The sequence below is a fragment of the Olea europaea genome, chromosome 10 (assembly GCF_002742605.1).
Source record: "Olea europaea var. sylvestris chromosome 10, O_europaea_v1, whole genome shotgun sequence".
Classification (NCBI taxonomy): Eukaryota; Viridiplantae; Streptophyta; class Magnoliopsida; order Lamiales; family Oleaceae; genus Olea; species Olea europaea.
The window spans coordinates 25053628-25068537 of NC_036246.1; positions in this window are offsets into that span (position 1 = coordinate 25053628).

Here is a 14910-nt window from a genome sequence, read left to right on the forward strand (position 1 = left end):
AGGAGATAATCATGTATGTGCCATGGTTGTAGATATAACAATCACTTGTTTAAGGATTGTCCAAACAAGTACCCATGCCCATGGTGTAAACGTGCATTTATCAAGTATTTTGTGGTCACAAAAGGAGACTCCCAACAAGGGAAAAATATTAAATTTTTGCAACACGAATGGTGGATATTGGAAGTGGGTCAGAGAGGGTAAAACAAGCACTGAATCAAATTCCATTGCAAAAATTACTTCCACTAATAATGCGACGAACGAATTAGTTCAAGAGCCATCCGAAATGTTCGAAACTATGTATCGGCTAATTTATGGAAAAGATGTGGAGATTACTATCACAACACGGAACGGAAAAGCGAGTTTGGAATGAAGTTACAAAAGGAAATGGGAAGGACCAATTTGTAGTTGTAGGTAAGAATGAAGTTATAAAATAAATTAGGATCACTACTCGTAATTTAACGTTGGATTCCTATTGCATCGTTTAACTCTATGTAATTTGGATATTATGAAATGTATTTTGGTAGCCATGTCTAGCTATGGAGATGTGCACTGAGTATTTCATTTTGTTTGGTGTTATATTTACTACATTAATTGTTTAGCTAACAAATCAAGTCTTAGATGTGTACGGGATCCAGTTTATTGTTGCATTAGTACCATACATTACTTGCAAAAACAGGTCTCTAAACTACAAATGCAACTAATTGTGGTGTAAGAATAAGAACCACACTCCTAGAAGACATTGTCAACCCCTTTTACTCTACAGTGCAAGAATAAAAACCATGCTCCCAAAGTACACTAAGTACAAAAATATATCCCAATTCATATTTTAATTCACAGCTAACGACATTAGCATATTCCAAAAAAATTAAGTACAAAGATTATACAACGTATATCCATTTCAGCCTATACTAACTGCATCCATTTAAGTGTTTAGGAAAAAAAGCTTCTAACAGATGAACAATGAAGTAAAATGGTCGAAACGGACATAATCACCAGTCAACAATGATAAGGGAGTGCTGGTTCATCCTATAAATGTTGGTAGTAATAAGGCATCTGCTTTTTAAGTAGTATGTAGGATATGTTGTGTGCCGGCATGACTTCACGTTGACCATTGAATGTGAAATTTCACGGGTCCAACCTTCATCATCTGCAATGAGATTTGCCACCTCTAAAAAAATCTGACATATATCGTCGTATCTCAATTATCTAGAAGTACTAACTAGCCCGCCATATTTCACATTGACCCTCGCATGTGCTCTATTGATATCTCTCTTCCATCTCCGTAGTATATACCTATTAGATATTAACGTGATGTCTTTACAAATGAAGAATGAGATCACATGCTTGCAAATAATTATTCAATACTCGAACAAGTGGAACTGCAAGTAATGTCACATGTCTCCATTTGAAATGAGATGGAAAATATAGTTTTCTTCTTTGTAATCATGATATACAATATCCTTCCGATGCGTCGTCCCAAAACATCCCTCCAAAGTAGATTTGATGTCGTAATAAACCTTCATTGTGAACTCATCTTGAACTTCCTTAAACTTTGAAATGGTGTAAACTAATTGAAATAGCTTCTCCATGTCGAAAGCTATGGCACACGATACCATTTGAACTTAAGACTTGAAATCGGCCCGAAACTCCTTATCAACCTTATTTCTAAATGCCCTTTCATACTTGTCAACAAATTATTTCAACGAGATTTTCGAATGCACATATCCATTAAAGAACACATTAAGGGTCTCACTTCGTTGTGTTGTGGACATACCTGCCCAAAAAGAGGTTTTCAAAAAGCAAGGACCCAATGAGCTCTGCTTTTGTACAATCTTGACAACCAATCATTATCCTACAAATCATACTTATCCAGCATAACTCTCCGACAACTTTTTCAAAATGTGATACAAACACTATCGATGCCTTGTATTCGGAAAAATGATCTCAATTACGTTTTGCATGGTTCAGTGTTGATCAGTTTTTATTTCATCGGGGGCTTCGCAATTCATGCACTCAAGCTAGGGATATTAATGAGCAGAATAGAGCCGGCTCACGAGTTAAAACTCGAGGCTTCGGCTCGACTTGAATAAATATGGTTCGAACTTTTTTTAGCTAGTGTCAAGCCGAACTTTTGCTTGACCAAAAAATCAAGGCTTGACCCGTGCTCTCGGCTCGAGCCTTAGCTTGTCGAGTTGAGTCTTTTTGCTTCTTTTTTTTTTATTTGTGACAAATTTAATAAAAGTTACAACCTTCCTTATTTTTTGGGGCTTGGGATCAACTACAATCAATGTAGGTGGGACTAAAATTATACACGAATAAAATATTTCATGTACAATTGTATTGAAACAAATAAATATAAAAATTACATATTTTTTAAGGCTACTGTTGCTTGTTAAGGCAACAAGCACGTTTCATTGAATTTTTTTGGTTATGGGCAAGGCCGAGCCTTGGCTAGGTTCTTCTGAGCCACGAGCCCTTTTTAGGCTGAGTCATAGGTCACACGAGCTCGCGAGCCAAATTTACACCCCTAACCTAAGCCATTTCTTGAAGAACTATACAAAAGTATTTGTATCATCATTCGACAACAAACCACACCTAAGCAGTGTTGAGTGTCCGATATGATTCACGCCAATAAAAAGAGCGAATGACATATCGTACTTATTAGTGAGGTACGTAGTATCAAATGTGAAAACATCACCGAACTTTTTGTAAAGTTTCCTACACCATTATATGCCCAAAAGACGTTCTTAAGTCGTAACTTTTCGTCTACATCAATACTAAAGTAAAATCCTGAACACCATACTTGCATCTTGGAAAAGTAAAATTGTATTGCAATGGCATCTCCTAATCCAACTTGTAATCGTCTCACTTGTTCAATATAATTTTGACAATCTTTCTCCACACAAGTCATATTCTCATATTCATTCGCTTCCACCATTGCGGAGTTGTAACTCTTGTACAACGAAATACCTGCCATACCATTCACCTCAACTTTTCGTTTTACACTAGCACTCAACTCTTGATTACATCGAAACAACCTAGACTTCGAAGGATTTGTGTTATGATTGTGGTCAAGATAAACTTTGTTAATTCTTTATACTCTAAGATTATCCAAAGATGCAGATATCCTTGCATTATAATTTGTTTGACTTGCTGGTTGCGACTTCAATGAACAGCTTGTAGCACAATTTTTTCGACCTTCATGGCCACATATCAACGTCACATATTGCATTACTTCGTCGTCCCTCTTTTTAGTATTCCTTTTCCTAATTGAAAAACCTACGCTATAAGCATATCTTTTGTAGAAATCTAACATCTCTTCTAAACTATTAAACATCATACTCACCTCGGGCACAGTCGAAGTATCTCCTCATAACTTTTCATTTTCTACTACATTCACATCATCTGTAACGTTCTCGCTATCATACTCTACGAACAAATCATGATTCTCATCTTCCATAAGCTCTTTTTCTATGACAAATTTGCTATAAAAAAACAATTACACAATAATAACTAATAGACAACTCATTTCGGAATGAAGTAAAGTACTCATACACAACTTCAGAATGAATAGATCAATTCTAGACTTTATTTAGTTGTGATGGGACTGCATAAAACTTTATGAAACAAAGGCATTTATTTTTATATTTTTTACTATTGTATGGCATCAAATGATGGGTTATAAAAGTGATAAAAGAGCTGCAAATATTAAAGAAATTTGGATTTTTTTTAAATGATAAAATTGAGTAGCTGAAATTTTGTAAAGAATGAGTTATAGAAGAACAAAATAGACTCGCTTTTAAAACTGGCATTAATAAGCCCACCTCTATTCTCGAATATTTATATATTGACCTTTGGGGATCAGCATCTGTAAATACTTTTAGTGGATACATATTTTATCTACTTATAGTAGATGATTTTTTAAGAAAAATATGGATTTTTTTGTTAATTTTTAAAATAGACACTTCTCAAAACTTTAAAAAATAGAATTTGTTCATCAAAAATCAAAAAAATAAGAATATTAAAACACTAAAATATGAAAAGGGCCTTGAGTTCTATAATTTTAAATTTGACTCTTTTTGTAAAGAATTTAGCATTCTAAGGTACAAAACTGTTACATATACACCTCAACAAATTGGATAGCTAAAATGATGAATAGAACTTCATTGAAAAAGTTAAGTGAACGTTTTTAAGATCTGGACTCCCAAAGTTATTTTGAGGAGTTAACAAAATTCTTTCTAGTGCAATTGATTTCGAAGTACCTAAAAAAATGTGGTATGAAAAATTTATAGATTATTCTAAACTTAAAATTTTTGGCTGTGCAGCCTATGTCCATCAAAGTTAAGGAAAACTTGAATTAAGATCCATAAAATGTGATTTTCTAGATTATGGGGAAGAAACCGAAGACTACAGGCTTCGGAATAAGTATCAACATGATTTTAAAGTCAGTAATAGCTAAAATGTTATTTTTATCGAAAATGTGATGCCATGTTCTGTTTCTTCCATTTCTAGTTCTTTTGAAAGTTCATTAATTAATGAAAGAATTTCAAATATCAAAAATTCTGAGAATATTGTGAATAATCAGATTGAAGTGGAGACGTCTCAATCTGGGATAGATCAAGTACAATTTGATGAAGAAATAGAATATTAGTCTCAAAATTTGACCCAAGCTGATGGAAGAAATAGGTTTCCTTCTATTAGAATAAGCAGCGATGATTTTGTGACATTTTTTCTTTTTTTTTAAGATTCCTTTAATTTTGAACCAACTACTTATTGTAAAGAAGCAATAATTGGTAAAGAATATAGTTTTTGGAATGAAGTCATGAAAGATGAAATGGATTCCTTTGTGAAAAATAAAACTTAGATTCTTGTTTATAAGCCTAAAAATCATAAAGCATTTGTTGCAAATGGGTTTACAAAACTAAATAAATAGAGTCTAACACTAAAAATATGAGATATAATGCTAGATTAGTAACAAATGATTATACACAAATAAATGAGATAGATGATATTGAAATATTTTTGCCTATTGCAAAATATACCTTTATCAAAATTTTACTTATCTCATCAATTTTGATTAGTAATTGGATTAGCTAGATGTTAAAATTGCTTTCTTGAATGGCGATCTAGATGAAGTTATCTATATGAGTCGGCCTAAATATTTTGCAATAAAATCCAAATTTGAATGTGTCTTTGTTAAAGTAATCTTTGTATGATTTAGAACAAGCTCCTAGGCAATTGTATAAAAAGTTTGAAACTCACATATTCAAACTTTAGGATTTGTGAAAAGTAACTTCTATTCTTGTTTCTTTTTATATAGGTAAAGATGGGTTGGAATTCGTTTATCTACTTCTTTATGTTGATGATATACTGCTTGCCCACCATGTCAAAAAAGAAATTGATAGAATTAAAGCAAAGTTAAAATCTGAGTTTGAAATGAAAGATCTAGGTTAAGCAGTTTCTTTACCATTACCAAATCATATAAAACTATCAAATGAATAATAACCTAAAACTAATGAAGAATTTAAAAGAATGAATAAAATATCATATGCAAATACTGTTGGCTCTATTGTGTGTTTGATGGTTTGTGGTGACCTGATCTAGCTCATGACATAAGTATTTTAAGCAGATTTATGGCAAATCCAAATGAGACGCATTGGATTCTATAAAATGGATGTTGATATATCTAAAATGTTCGCTTGAAATAGAAGATTGTGATAACGGTATAATCTTGAAATGCTATACAGATTCTAACTTTACATGTGATTTAAATAAAAGAAGATCAACTTCTTATATTTTTACTCTTTGTGATGGGTGCATTATTTGAAATCACAACTACAAAATATTATGACTTTATCTTCTACTGAGATAGAATACGTTGCAGCTTGTGATGCTATGAAAGAGGGATTGTAATTAAGGGGGTTGTTGAAGAAAATTGATTGTATAGATAAATTTATCATTTTATATACAAATAATCAAAATACAATTCATCTAAATAAAATTATTGTTTATTATGATAGAACTAAACACGTTGTTATAAAATTTCATTTTGTTAGAGAAATTATGGGAAAATGTATGATTACACTTGCTAAAATTCCTACTGAATGTAATCCTTTTTACCTTGGTACCAGAGTTCTACATTTAAATTAAATTGGTTAACAATTTTAAATATTTCCTAAAGGTGTAATGTTTAAAATAATGTAAGTAGAGTAGTTTATGTTTTGATTAATTTAAACTAATTCTAATTTCTTCTTTTTGTCTTTTTTTGTTTTTGTTTTGTCTTTTATTGTTTTGTTTTGTTTTTTTTTTGTTTTTGTTTTTGTTTTTGTTTTTTTATTATTATTATTTTTTTGTTTTGGTTTTTACAGGTTAACCTGAGTAAGCAACACATTTGTTGTGAAGTTTCAAATACTAGTTTTTGGGTCTAATTAGTTCACCAAGGTAGAGATTATTGATTGAAATTGGCTGCCTTACAAATGTTTGTTGACTGATGGCAATTTTGGTTCAGTTAAGTGGATGATCTGATCCTTGCACGTGGCTGATTTGTAAGTGTTGAACATGGTTAGAATAAAGCCACTTGTACAATGTACTTGCACAACTTGATTGACAACAAATGTGTTAAAAAAATCCTGGCCATTAATTTTAATAACAATTTTCCAAATAGATGGATGTGATATTTGCCAACTCCTGCATTGTAAACCAAGTTGTAAAGCATATTGTATAAGTAGCATAATTGATAGAGTTATTACCGGCCTATATAAACAGAGATTAATTGTAATTTGCACACAGATTAGTATGTGTGTGTTTGCACGCACATCTTTCATTCTTTTCTTTTAGGTTCTCTCTCGAAATTCTTCTCTGATTGGCTTTACATGTAAAATTTTAGATGGATTTTTGTTGTTTACTTAGTGTAGATGATAGAGGAGAGTGCTCTATTTAGTGTGATAAACTTCTAAATCTGTGAGGCGAGAGAAACTTGAAGATATCTGATAATTTCTCTGCACATTTGTATTAAACGATCTTTGAATTTTTTTTTTTTTTTTTTTTTTTTTTTTTTTTTTTTTTTTTTTTTTTTTTTTTTTTTTTTTTTTTTTTTTTTTTTTTTTTTTTTTTTTTTTTTTTTTTTTTTTTTTTTAGTATCTGGAGCACTGTATACTATGTATATACTCAAGTGTGAGTAGCATTTAGAAAAACGTGAATATTCAGACCCATTAGTGGATGAAAAATTCATTTTGTCTGATTATGTTATTTTTTGCACTTTTATTTTGATAAAATTAGATTTAAACGATCAACTGAGACCAACATATTCTTTTATGGATACCCTTAATATTCTCTTCCGGTGAAATTGGGAAAGTAACACTAAACGGATGACCTTTGTAGATATTTATTAATATTAGCATTTCTTGTTATGATATTTTATTGATGTCTAAAAGGTTCTAAACGGCAAAAATTGTAGTTTACAAAAAGATTAAAGTGCTAATATCTTCAACTCACCAAAGTTTTGTGCTTCTGTGTCACTTTTTTTAGAATTAATCAAGAATTCGTGTTACAGTTATGCTACATGTACAGTTGGAATTGACAATTTCGATTGACAACTACACACATGGGAGGGGGCCCATCTTGAATAAAAAAATCGTGGATCCCTTCTCCTATGAGTATATTGTCACCCGGGGCTAGAATAAATCTTGATGTCAACTGGGTGTACTGCGCAGAGCCATCAAGCCCAGAACGCAAACCCCAGGCTGCTGTTGTACAAATTGGATCATTCTGCATGTTTAGTTGATAGAGAAATCAATTACTATCAGTCTAAATCAAGCCCAAGTGCACCTGACCTATTTGGTTAGACCTAATCTGTCTTTTGGGCTTTGGAGTGGGATCGATCTGGAAAAAAAAAAATCATTGACCATGCCTGATTCACGTCCTAAATAGGTCAGGTTGTCGGGTCCAGACTTGCTCCGTTGACAAGCCTAAAAGAAACTTTGCTTCGTTTACATCTAGTTTATTAAAAAAATAAAGAAAAATATAGTTGATCTTCAATCTTTCATTGTTGTACAATCGACCTCCAATGAAAGAAACTATCGAAATTTTCATTTAGTAAATTATAACCCTCGAAGCATTTTTACTTCAAATTTATGAACACCTTCTTCAGTTTAGAATCTTGAGATGCAACTTCTAACTTTATAAAGTTGAATATCTGAGGGCTATGTCACGATCCAACAAAGATTTAGATGACTTTTATCGTCAAAAAATTGGTCGTGTAATTATAATGAAAAGTTGGCAACGAAATTGTTCTTTATTAAAGTTAAGGACATTTACTCTGAGACAGAAGCTTTAGCTGAGACCAATGGAGAACTTTTCCCTTAAATAATAATAATAATTTGTAGATTATTAGAACATGCAAAATATTTGTTATCTAAGTGGGTCTTATTCAAATATTTAACAGTGAAGAATATGAATTAAGAGCCTGTTTGGAAGTGATTTTGAGAATTGATTTTTTGATCGTTAGGAGAAAAGTGGGGTCCACTTGTGAGAGAAAAAGTCAAATATGACGGCTGGAATAGTAAAATAACGGTAAAAAAATCAATTTTTTGGGTGAAAAAATCGGGCCCAAATAGCCCCTAAAAATAAGTTGCGTAATTATTTGGGGACAACAGCCCGTACAGTGCGCTGTAATCCATCCTTTGTTGTCTTCGATAGATGCCCACTAATATCCAGCATAATTATAACTACTTAATTAGTTGTCACACAAATTAAAGTTTATTAAAAAATAACGACATTAAAAGAAAAAGATGTGCACTTTACAATTATAAAGTTGAGGATTGTGATCGTGAGATTATAACCAATTTTTTAAAATTACTTGCATAATCTATAATTATTTAAAAAATTTATTTTTCAAACGTGAATAGAATATTTTATTCGTATTTAAATCATCTTAAAAATATAATCTTTTGAAATAATCTTCTTCTTTTTCTTAAGAAAAAAAATTCATTGGCTTATGAATTTGGAGAGAACCTTATGGAATTACGAAAACAAGAAAAACAAATGAATTGTGAGAAAATGGGTGTCGACCTTCATAGTCTATTATTTATAGAAAGTGAGTAATATTTGTCGTATTGATGATAATAAAAAGTTGTAATTCTCTTGATAAGTGTGTTTTACACACATTTTTTTGGATTCTTAAATTTACTCATGTGACTATATATATTGTTTCAGAAGAAGAAACCATCAATTTGAAGATGACCATGCAAAATAGAGGAAGCATAGGTATAAAAGAACAAAAAATAAAAGAAATGGAAGAACTTGTGTGCGAAGCATGCGAGGGAATTTGAGAATAAAGTTTATTACAAAGATTTCTATGAGAAAAATATAAACTATTAGAAAGACGATTAAATTTGAAGTTCCGAGTTATAGATTGAAAGTTGTGTACATCTAAAGTTGGATTGTCGAACGAACCAATGTCCTATAGGTCACTAGGTTTGTAGCCAAAATGCTCATTGTGACCTCAGCCATGTCTAATCCAAATCAAGATTTTGTATTTTTGACGTAAAATTAAGGGCAACTTCAGCATTTTCAAGGCTATAGAAGGCTATATAAAGAACAAATATAAGTTAAGAGTAGAGAGATCTCCGTATCATTATACATAAAATCTTGGGAGACACAAGATAGAAAATTTTAGGAACTTCTTCACTAATTTTGGATTTCCCTTCTTCCTTTCTCATTGGACTTGTGTATTTCTTTTGTATAAAGCTACTCTGACAGGGAATGAAAACAGGGTTTAAATCTAGGTACTGCCTTAATCCCTATCCCCATTCCCTATTTTTGGAGCAAAACTCATTTGTTTTTATGTCTTCGAACTTATATTTCTCTTGGACTTGAAGTTCTATTTGTAGAGAAAATCAAGTAACTGTCACCTTTTTTCAATTTTATTTATTGCATGGGTTTTGATAGCGGGATGGATCTCCTACATTTTGTAAGCAACACAAACAGGTTTATTACTCTTTAATAGACTTAGCCCCGTTTGAACCATATTATTGTAAAAATGAGAATGAAAAATATAGCAATTATGGACTCTACACAAAAGATAAAAAGTCAAATATTTAACAATGAAGAATATGAATTAAAAATAAGTTGCATAATTATTTGGGGACAACGGGCCGTACAGCGCGCTGTAATCCATCCTTTGTTGTCTTCAACATATGCCCACTAATATTCAGCATAATTATAACTACTTAATTAGTTGTCACACAAATTAAAGTTTATTAAAAATAACGACATTAAAAGAAAAAGGTGTGCACTTTACATTTATAAAGTTGAGGATTGTGATCGTGAGATTATAACCAATTTTTTAAAATTACTAGCATAATCTATAATTATTTAAAAATTTTATTTTTCAAACGTGAATAGAATATTTTATTCGTATTTAAATTTTCTTAAAAATATAAATTCTTCTTTTGAAGTTCAACACGAAAATATATTGCAATTCCGAGTTATAGATCGAAAGTTGTGTACATTTAAAGTTGGATCGTCGAACGAACCAATGTCCTGTAGGTCACAAGGTTTGTAGCCAAAATGCTCCTCGTGACCTCGGCCATGTCTAACGCAAATCAAAATTTTGTATTTTTGACGTAAAATTAAGGCCAACTTCAGTATTTTCAAGGCTATAGAAATAGAGAACAAATCTAAGTTAAGAGTGGAGAGATCTCCGTATCATTATACATAAAATTCTTGGGAGATACAAGATAGAAAATTTTAGGAAGTTCTTCATTAATTTTGGATTTCTCTTCTTCCTTTCTCATTGGACTTGTGTATTTCTTTTGTATAAAGCTACTCTGACAAGGAATGAAAATAGGGTTTAAATCCATGCAGCACCCGACTGTGTACTTGTTTTTTATAAAAAAATAAAATAAAATAAAAATCTGGCCAACCAAATATTAACACACGACACCTGAATTTAATCCCTCTCCTCATTCCCTGTTTTTGGAGCAAAACTCATTTCTTTTTATGCCTTTGAACATATATTTCTCTTGTACTTGAAGTTCTGTTTATAGAGAAATCAAGTAACTGCCACCTTTTTTCAATTTTATTTATTGTATGGGTTTTGATAGCGGGATGGATTTCCTACATTTTGCAAGTAACAAAAACATGTTTAGTACTCTTTAATAGACTTAAATAGGCCTCTTGTTTAAAGTTGGTCCAAATCATTTGTTTATTTATGAGGAAATTTTACAAAATGTCCATTTTTACCTAGTTATTTGCAAAAATGTCTATCATTGCAAAAAATATCTAATTTGGAAGAATTTAGACCAAAATACCCTTATTAACAATTTATAATTTCACACTAAGACAAAAAAAAAATGGATATTTTTGCAATATTGTTATTGGCCAATAAAATTTTGACACATAACCTGTCATATTTATTTCAAAAAGTATACATGTCAAATCACAATAAATACTATGTTTTTCCATTGATTCAGAAAGGTCGAGAATGACATTTTTAAATATAGAGAAATGTCATGTTCAAAATGAAATGTCATTCTAGACAAATAAAACAATGTTCAAAGGTCGAGAATAACATATGAAATGTCGAGAAATATTATTTTAATGTAGCTTCTCATTGAAGCCACTTCTCAAATTTCGTGACAAATTGATAAAAAAATTAAATGTCGAAAACGACATTTAAAATGTTGAGAATACCATTTCAAAATGTAGCTTTTCATTAAGGGTATAATAGACAAGTTGACACTAAATTTAAATGAGTTGATACTTTTTAATTCATACCCTTAAAATTGGACATTCTAAAAAATGCCCCTTTATTTATTTATTTTTAATGTCTACAAGCTTTTCGTAACTTTGCAAGACAAAAAGTGAGTTCCCAATGTCTTTTCGATAACAATTTATTAGTTTTATAATTTGAAAAATAAATCCGAATCAAAGTGGCCGGCAATTAAAATGTGATCAGAAACTATAAACTAATAATTAAGTGACACGTAAAAATGTTTAGTGAACTAGAAGAAATTATATTACTTTTCTATCCATTTATCTATTATAAATTGACCAACTATATAAGGTTACACATAATATTAGTGATATTTGTAGAGTGATCTTAAAGTGGAGGTTGAGTTTTCTTTGGCATTGTGTGAAAATTTTATGGGATAATTGCAGCAAAAATCTCAAATCTTTAAAATATTAGTAGACTTTCAGCAAATCTTTAATTTGTTGTAACAATCATTCCAAAGTTTTCGAAACTTTGCGATAGTGTCCTTTTGGACGATTTTCATCCAAATATTTATTAATTGATTAAGAAATTTGACTTTGACCATCTTTTTAAAAGGGTAAAATATTAACTTTCTATTTAGTCAAGTTAAAAATTAAATTGGAAACGAAAAATCCTCCCTTTCCCCACCCACGCAGCCACCTCCCTTCCCCACCCCTACACCCAAAACCAATCTCCCTAGAACCACCATCTGCTCCTCTTCCCAAATATCTGCTTTGCTACCTCTCCCTTTCATCTAAATTGTTCAAGTAACACACATTTTCCATATTTGTGTGTGAGAGAGACAGAATCCCACCGTTTATAAATTTTCCCATTTCTCTTGCAATTTTGTTCTAGATTTTGGATAAACAAAATGGACCAGAAAATACAAACAAAAATAAAAAATGGGGGCAATAATCTCTATTTTAAATTCCGATTATATATATATTTTTGCATATGAAGAGAAAAATATATAAAAGGTTAGGAATTTCTTGGACAAAAATTTCAAAGTTCTTTTCTTTAAGAAGTGAAGCTAATCCGGTGACAACCACCTGGTTCCCGGCGTCGAAAATCTTGGGTTTCACCGTCTAAATCTGCCAATGAAGGCAATTTGGGTTTGGGCGTGGGGTGGGCGTGGGGAAGGGAGGGTGTTTTTCATTTTTAATTTATTTTAATACAGTAAATGAAAAGTTACTATTTTACCATTTTTAAAATATTAAAAATATGATCAAAGTCAATTTTTTAGGCAACTAACAGACATTTGGATGACCGTTATAACAAATTAAAAGTTTGGGGAAAGTCTGATATTGTTTTAAAAGTTTGGGGACCTCTGTTGAAACTATCCCAAATTTTATTTCCTAGTTATTGAGCGAATTTTGGATTTTAATAAATGGGTTTCTTAAATGAATAAGATGGGGTTTTGCATAAAATTAATCGTTTTCTAATTAAGTGGACATGATGGAATTTTACAATTTTTTTGAAACAACAATGACTGAAAATGGAAACCATTCGGCCTTTCCTTGTCCGCACTCGCCATCTCTAAAAATAAAATAAAATATCGAATATAGTATAATATCTTCACTTTGAAAGCTTCATATATATATATTAGAATTTGTGTGTGACCCAAATTTTTTGTTGAAAATAATTGAGAGTTCTAATTAAGAGGCACATTATGAAGAATTCTATTTGTAATGCTATTATTGGATCCCACTTAAGTTTACTTGGCAAATTCTAGTTGAAGTTCTATTTATAAATCTACCTGAGAATTGAAATTTGTGTTAGCCTTGAAGAGGACATTGAGGTGAAGAAAATCAAGTTTTGGAGTAAAGGACCTAAAAGAGGGATTCGTGACGCCAACATTGCAACATTGCGAAGCTAAGACAACTTTAGCCTGATGCGCTACAGTGCTAGGCTTGTGGTGCCATGGCGCCATGGAGGCCGCCAAGTGGCGTCGAGGCACCGAGGCACCACATGTCTGTTTTGCCTCTTGCGTGATTTTGCTTCTTCTACTTTGTTTCTTGCATTCTACTTCAACTATAACTCTATTATTAGGGTTTGGACGTCCTCTATTTGTTTCCTATATGTAGTTGGCTTTTTATTATAATTTAAAAAAAATTAAAAATACTGTAAACACAAAATCTTTGTATTATAATAAAATTTCCATTCTTTGCAAATTCTTTAGTTCTTGTGATGAATTACTTCATATTTTAGCTATAATCTCTTATTTTCTCCAGGATATTGGCATTGGATTAATTTGGTATCATCTTCATTTCACAATAAATTGATATCAGAGCTTTTGATTTTGAAATTCTTGGGAAGATCGAGATTTTTTGTGATGACAATTATGAAGTATGATATTTCATTATTGGATCATAATACAAGATTCTCTTTGTGGTAGGTAAAGATGCGAGCTGTATTGCTCAGATGGATTTGGTCGATGCGTTTTTGGAATTTGACAAGATGCTTACAACTTGGACTCTGGAGAAAAAACAACGGAGAGATTGGAAAGCCCTATCTCAAATACATCTTCATCTTTCAAATAATATTCTTCAGGAGTTTTAAAAGAGAAGTCATCTGCTGCATTATGGTTAAAATTGGAGCAACTATGCATGACAAAAAGTTTTACTAGTAAATTGTATTTGAAGCAGCATCTATATTCTTATCGTATGACAGAAGATACTTCTCTTGAGAATCACCATGTTACTTTTAAGGAAATCGTTGCTGATTTTGAAACCTTAGAAGTCAACTATGATGAAAATTATTTGGGATTGATTTTATTTTGTTCATTATCTGCTTTGTACATGTCTTTAGAGATATGATTTTGTATAGTCATGACACTCTCATCATCGAGGAAGTCTATGATGCTCTATATTCAAATGAGAAAATGAAGCATTTTGTAGCCCCTAAGGGTCATGGAGCTGGCCTCATTGTTAATGGTGATTGTGCAAGTGGCAAATTAAAATCTAACTTTAAATTTTGTAATTATTGCAAGAAAAAGGTACTTGATAAACGATTGTTACAAATCGTAGAATAAATCAAAAATTGACTCTAAATCAACAATCAGAAACTACATCGAAAGCAAGTATTGCAGAAAATCCTAATAGTGACGAAGAGCTTTTACTTATGTTTGATTACAACTCTAATCCTGATGAGGTTTG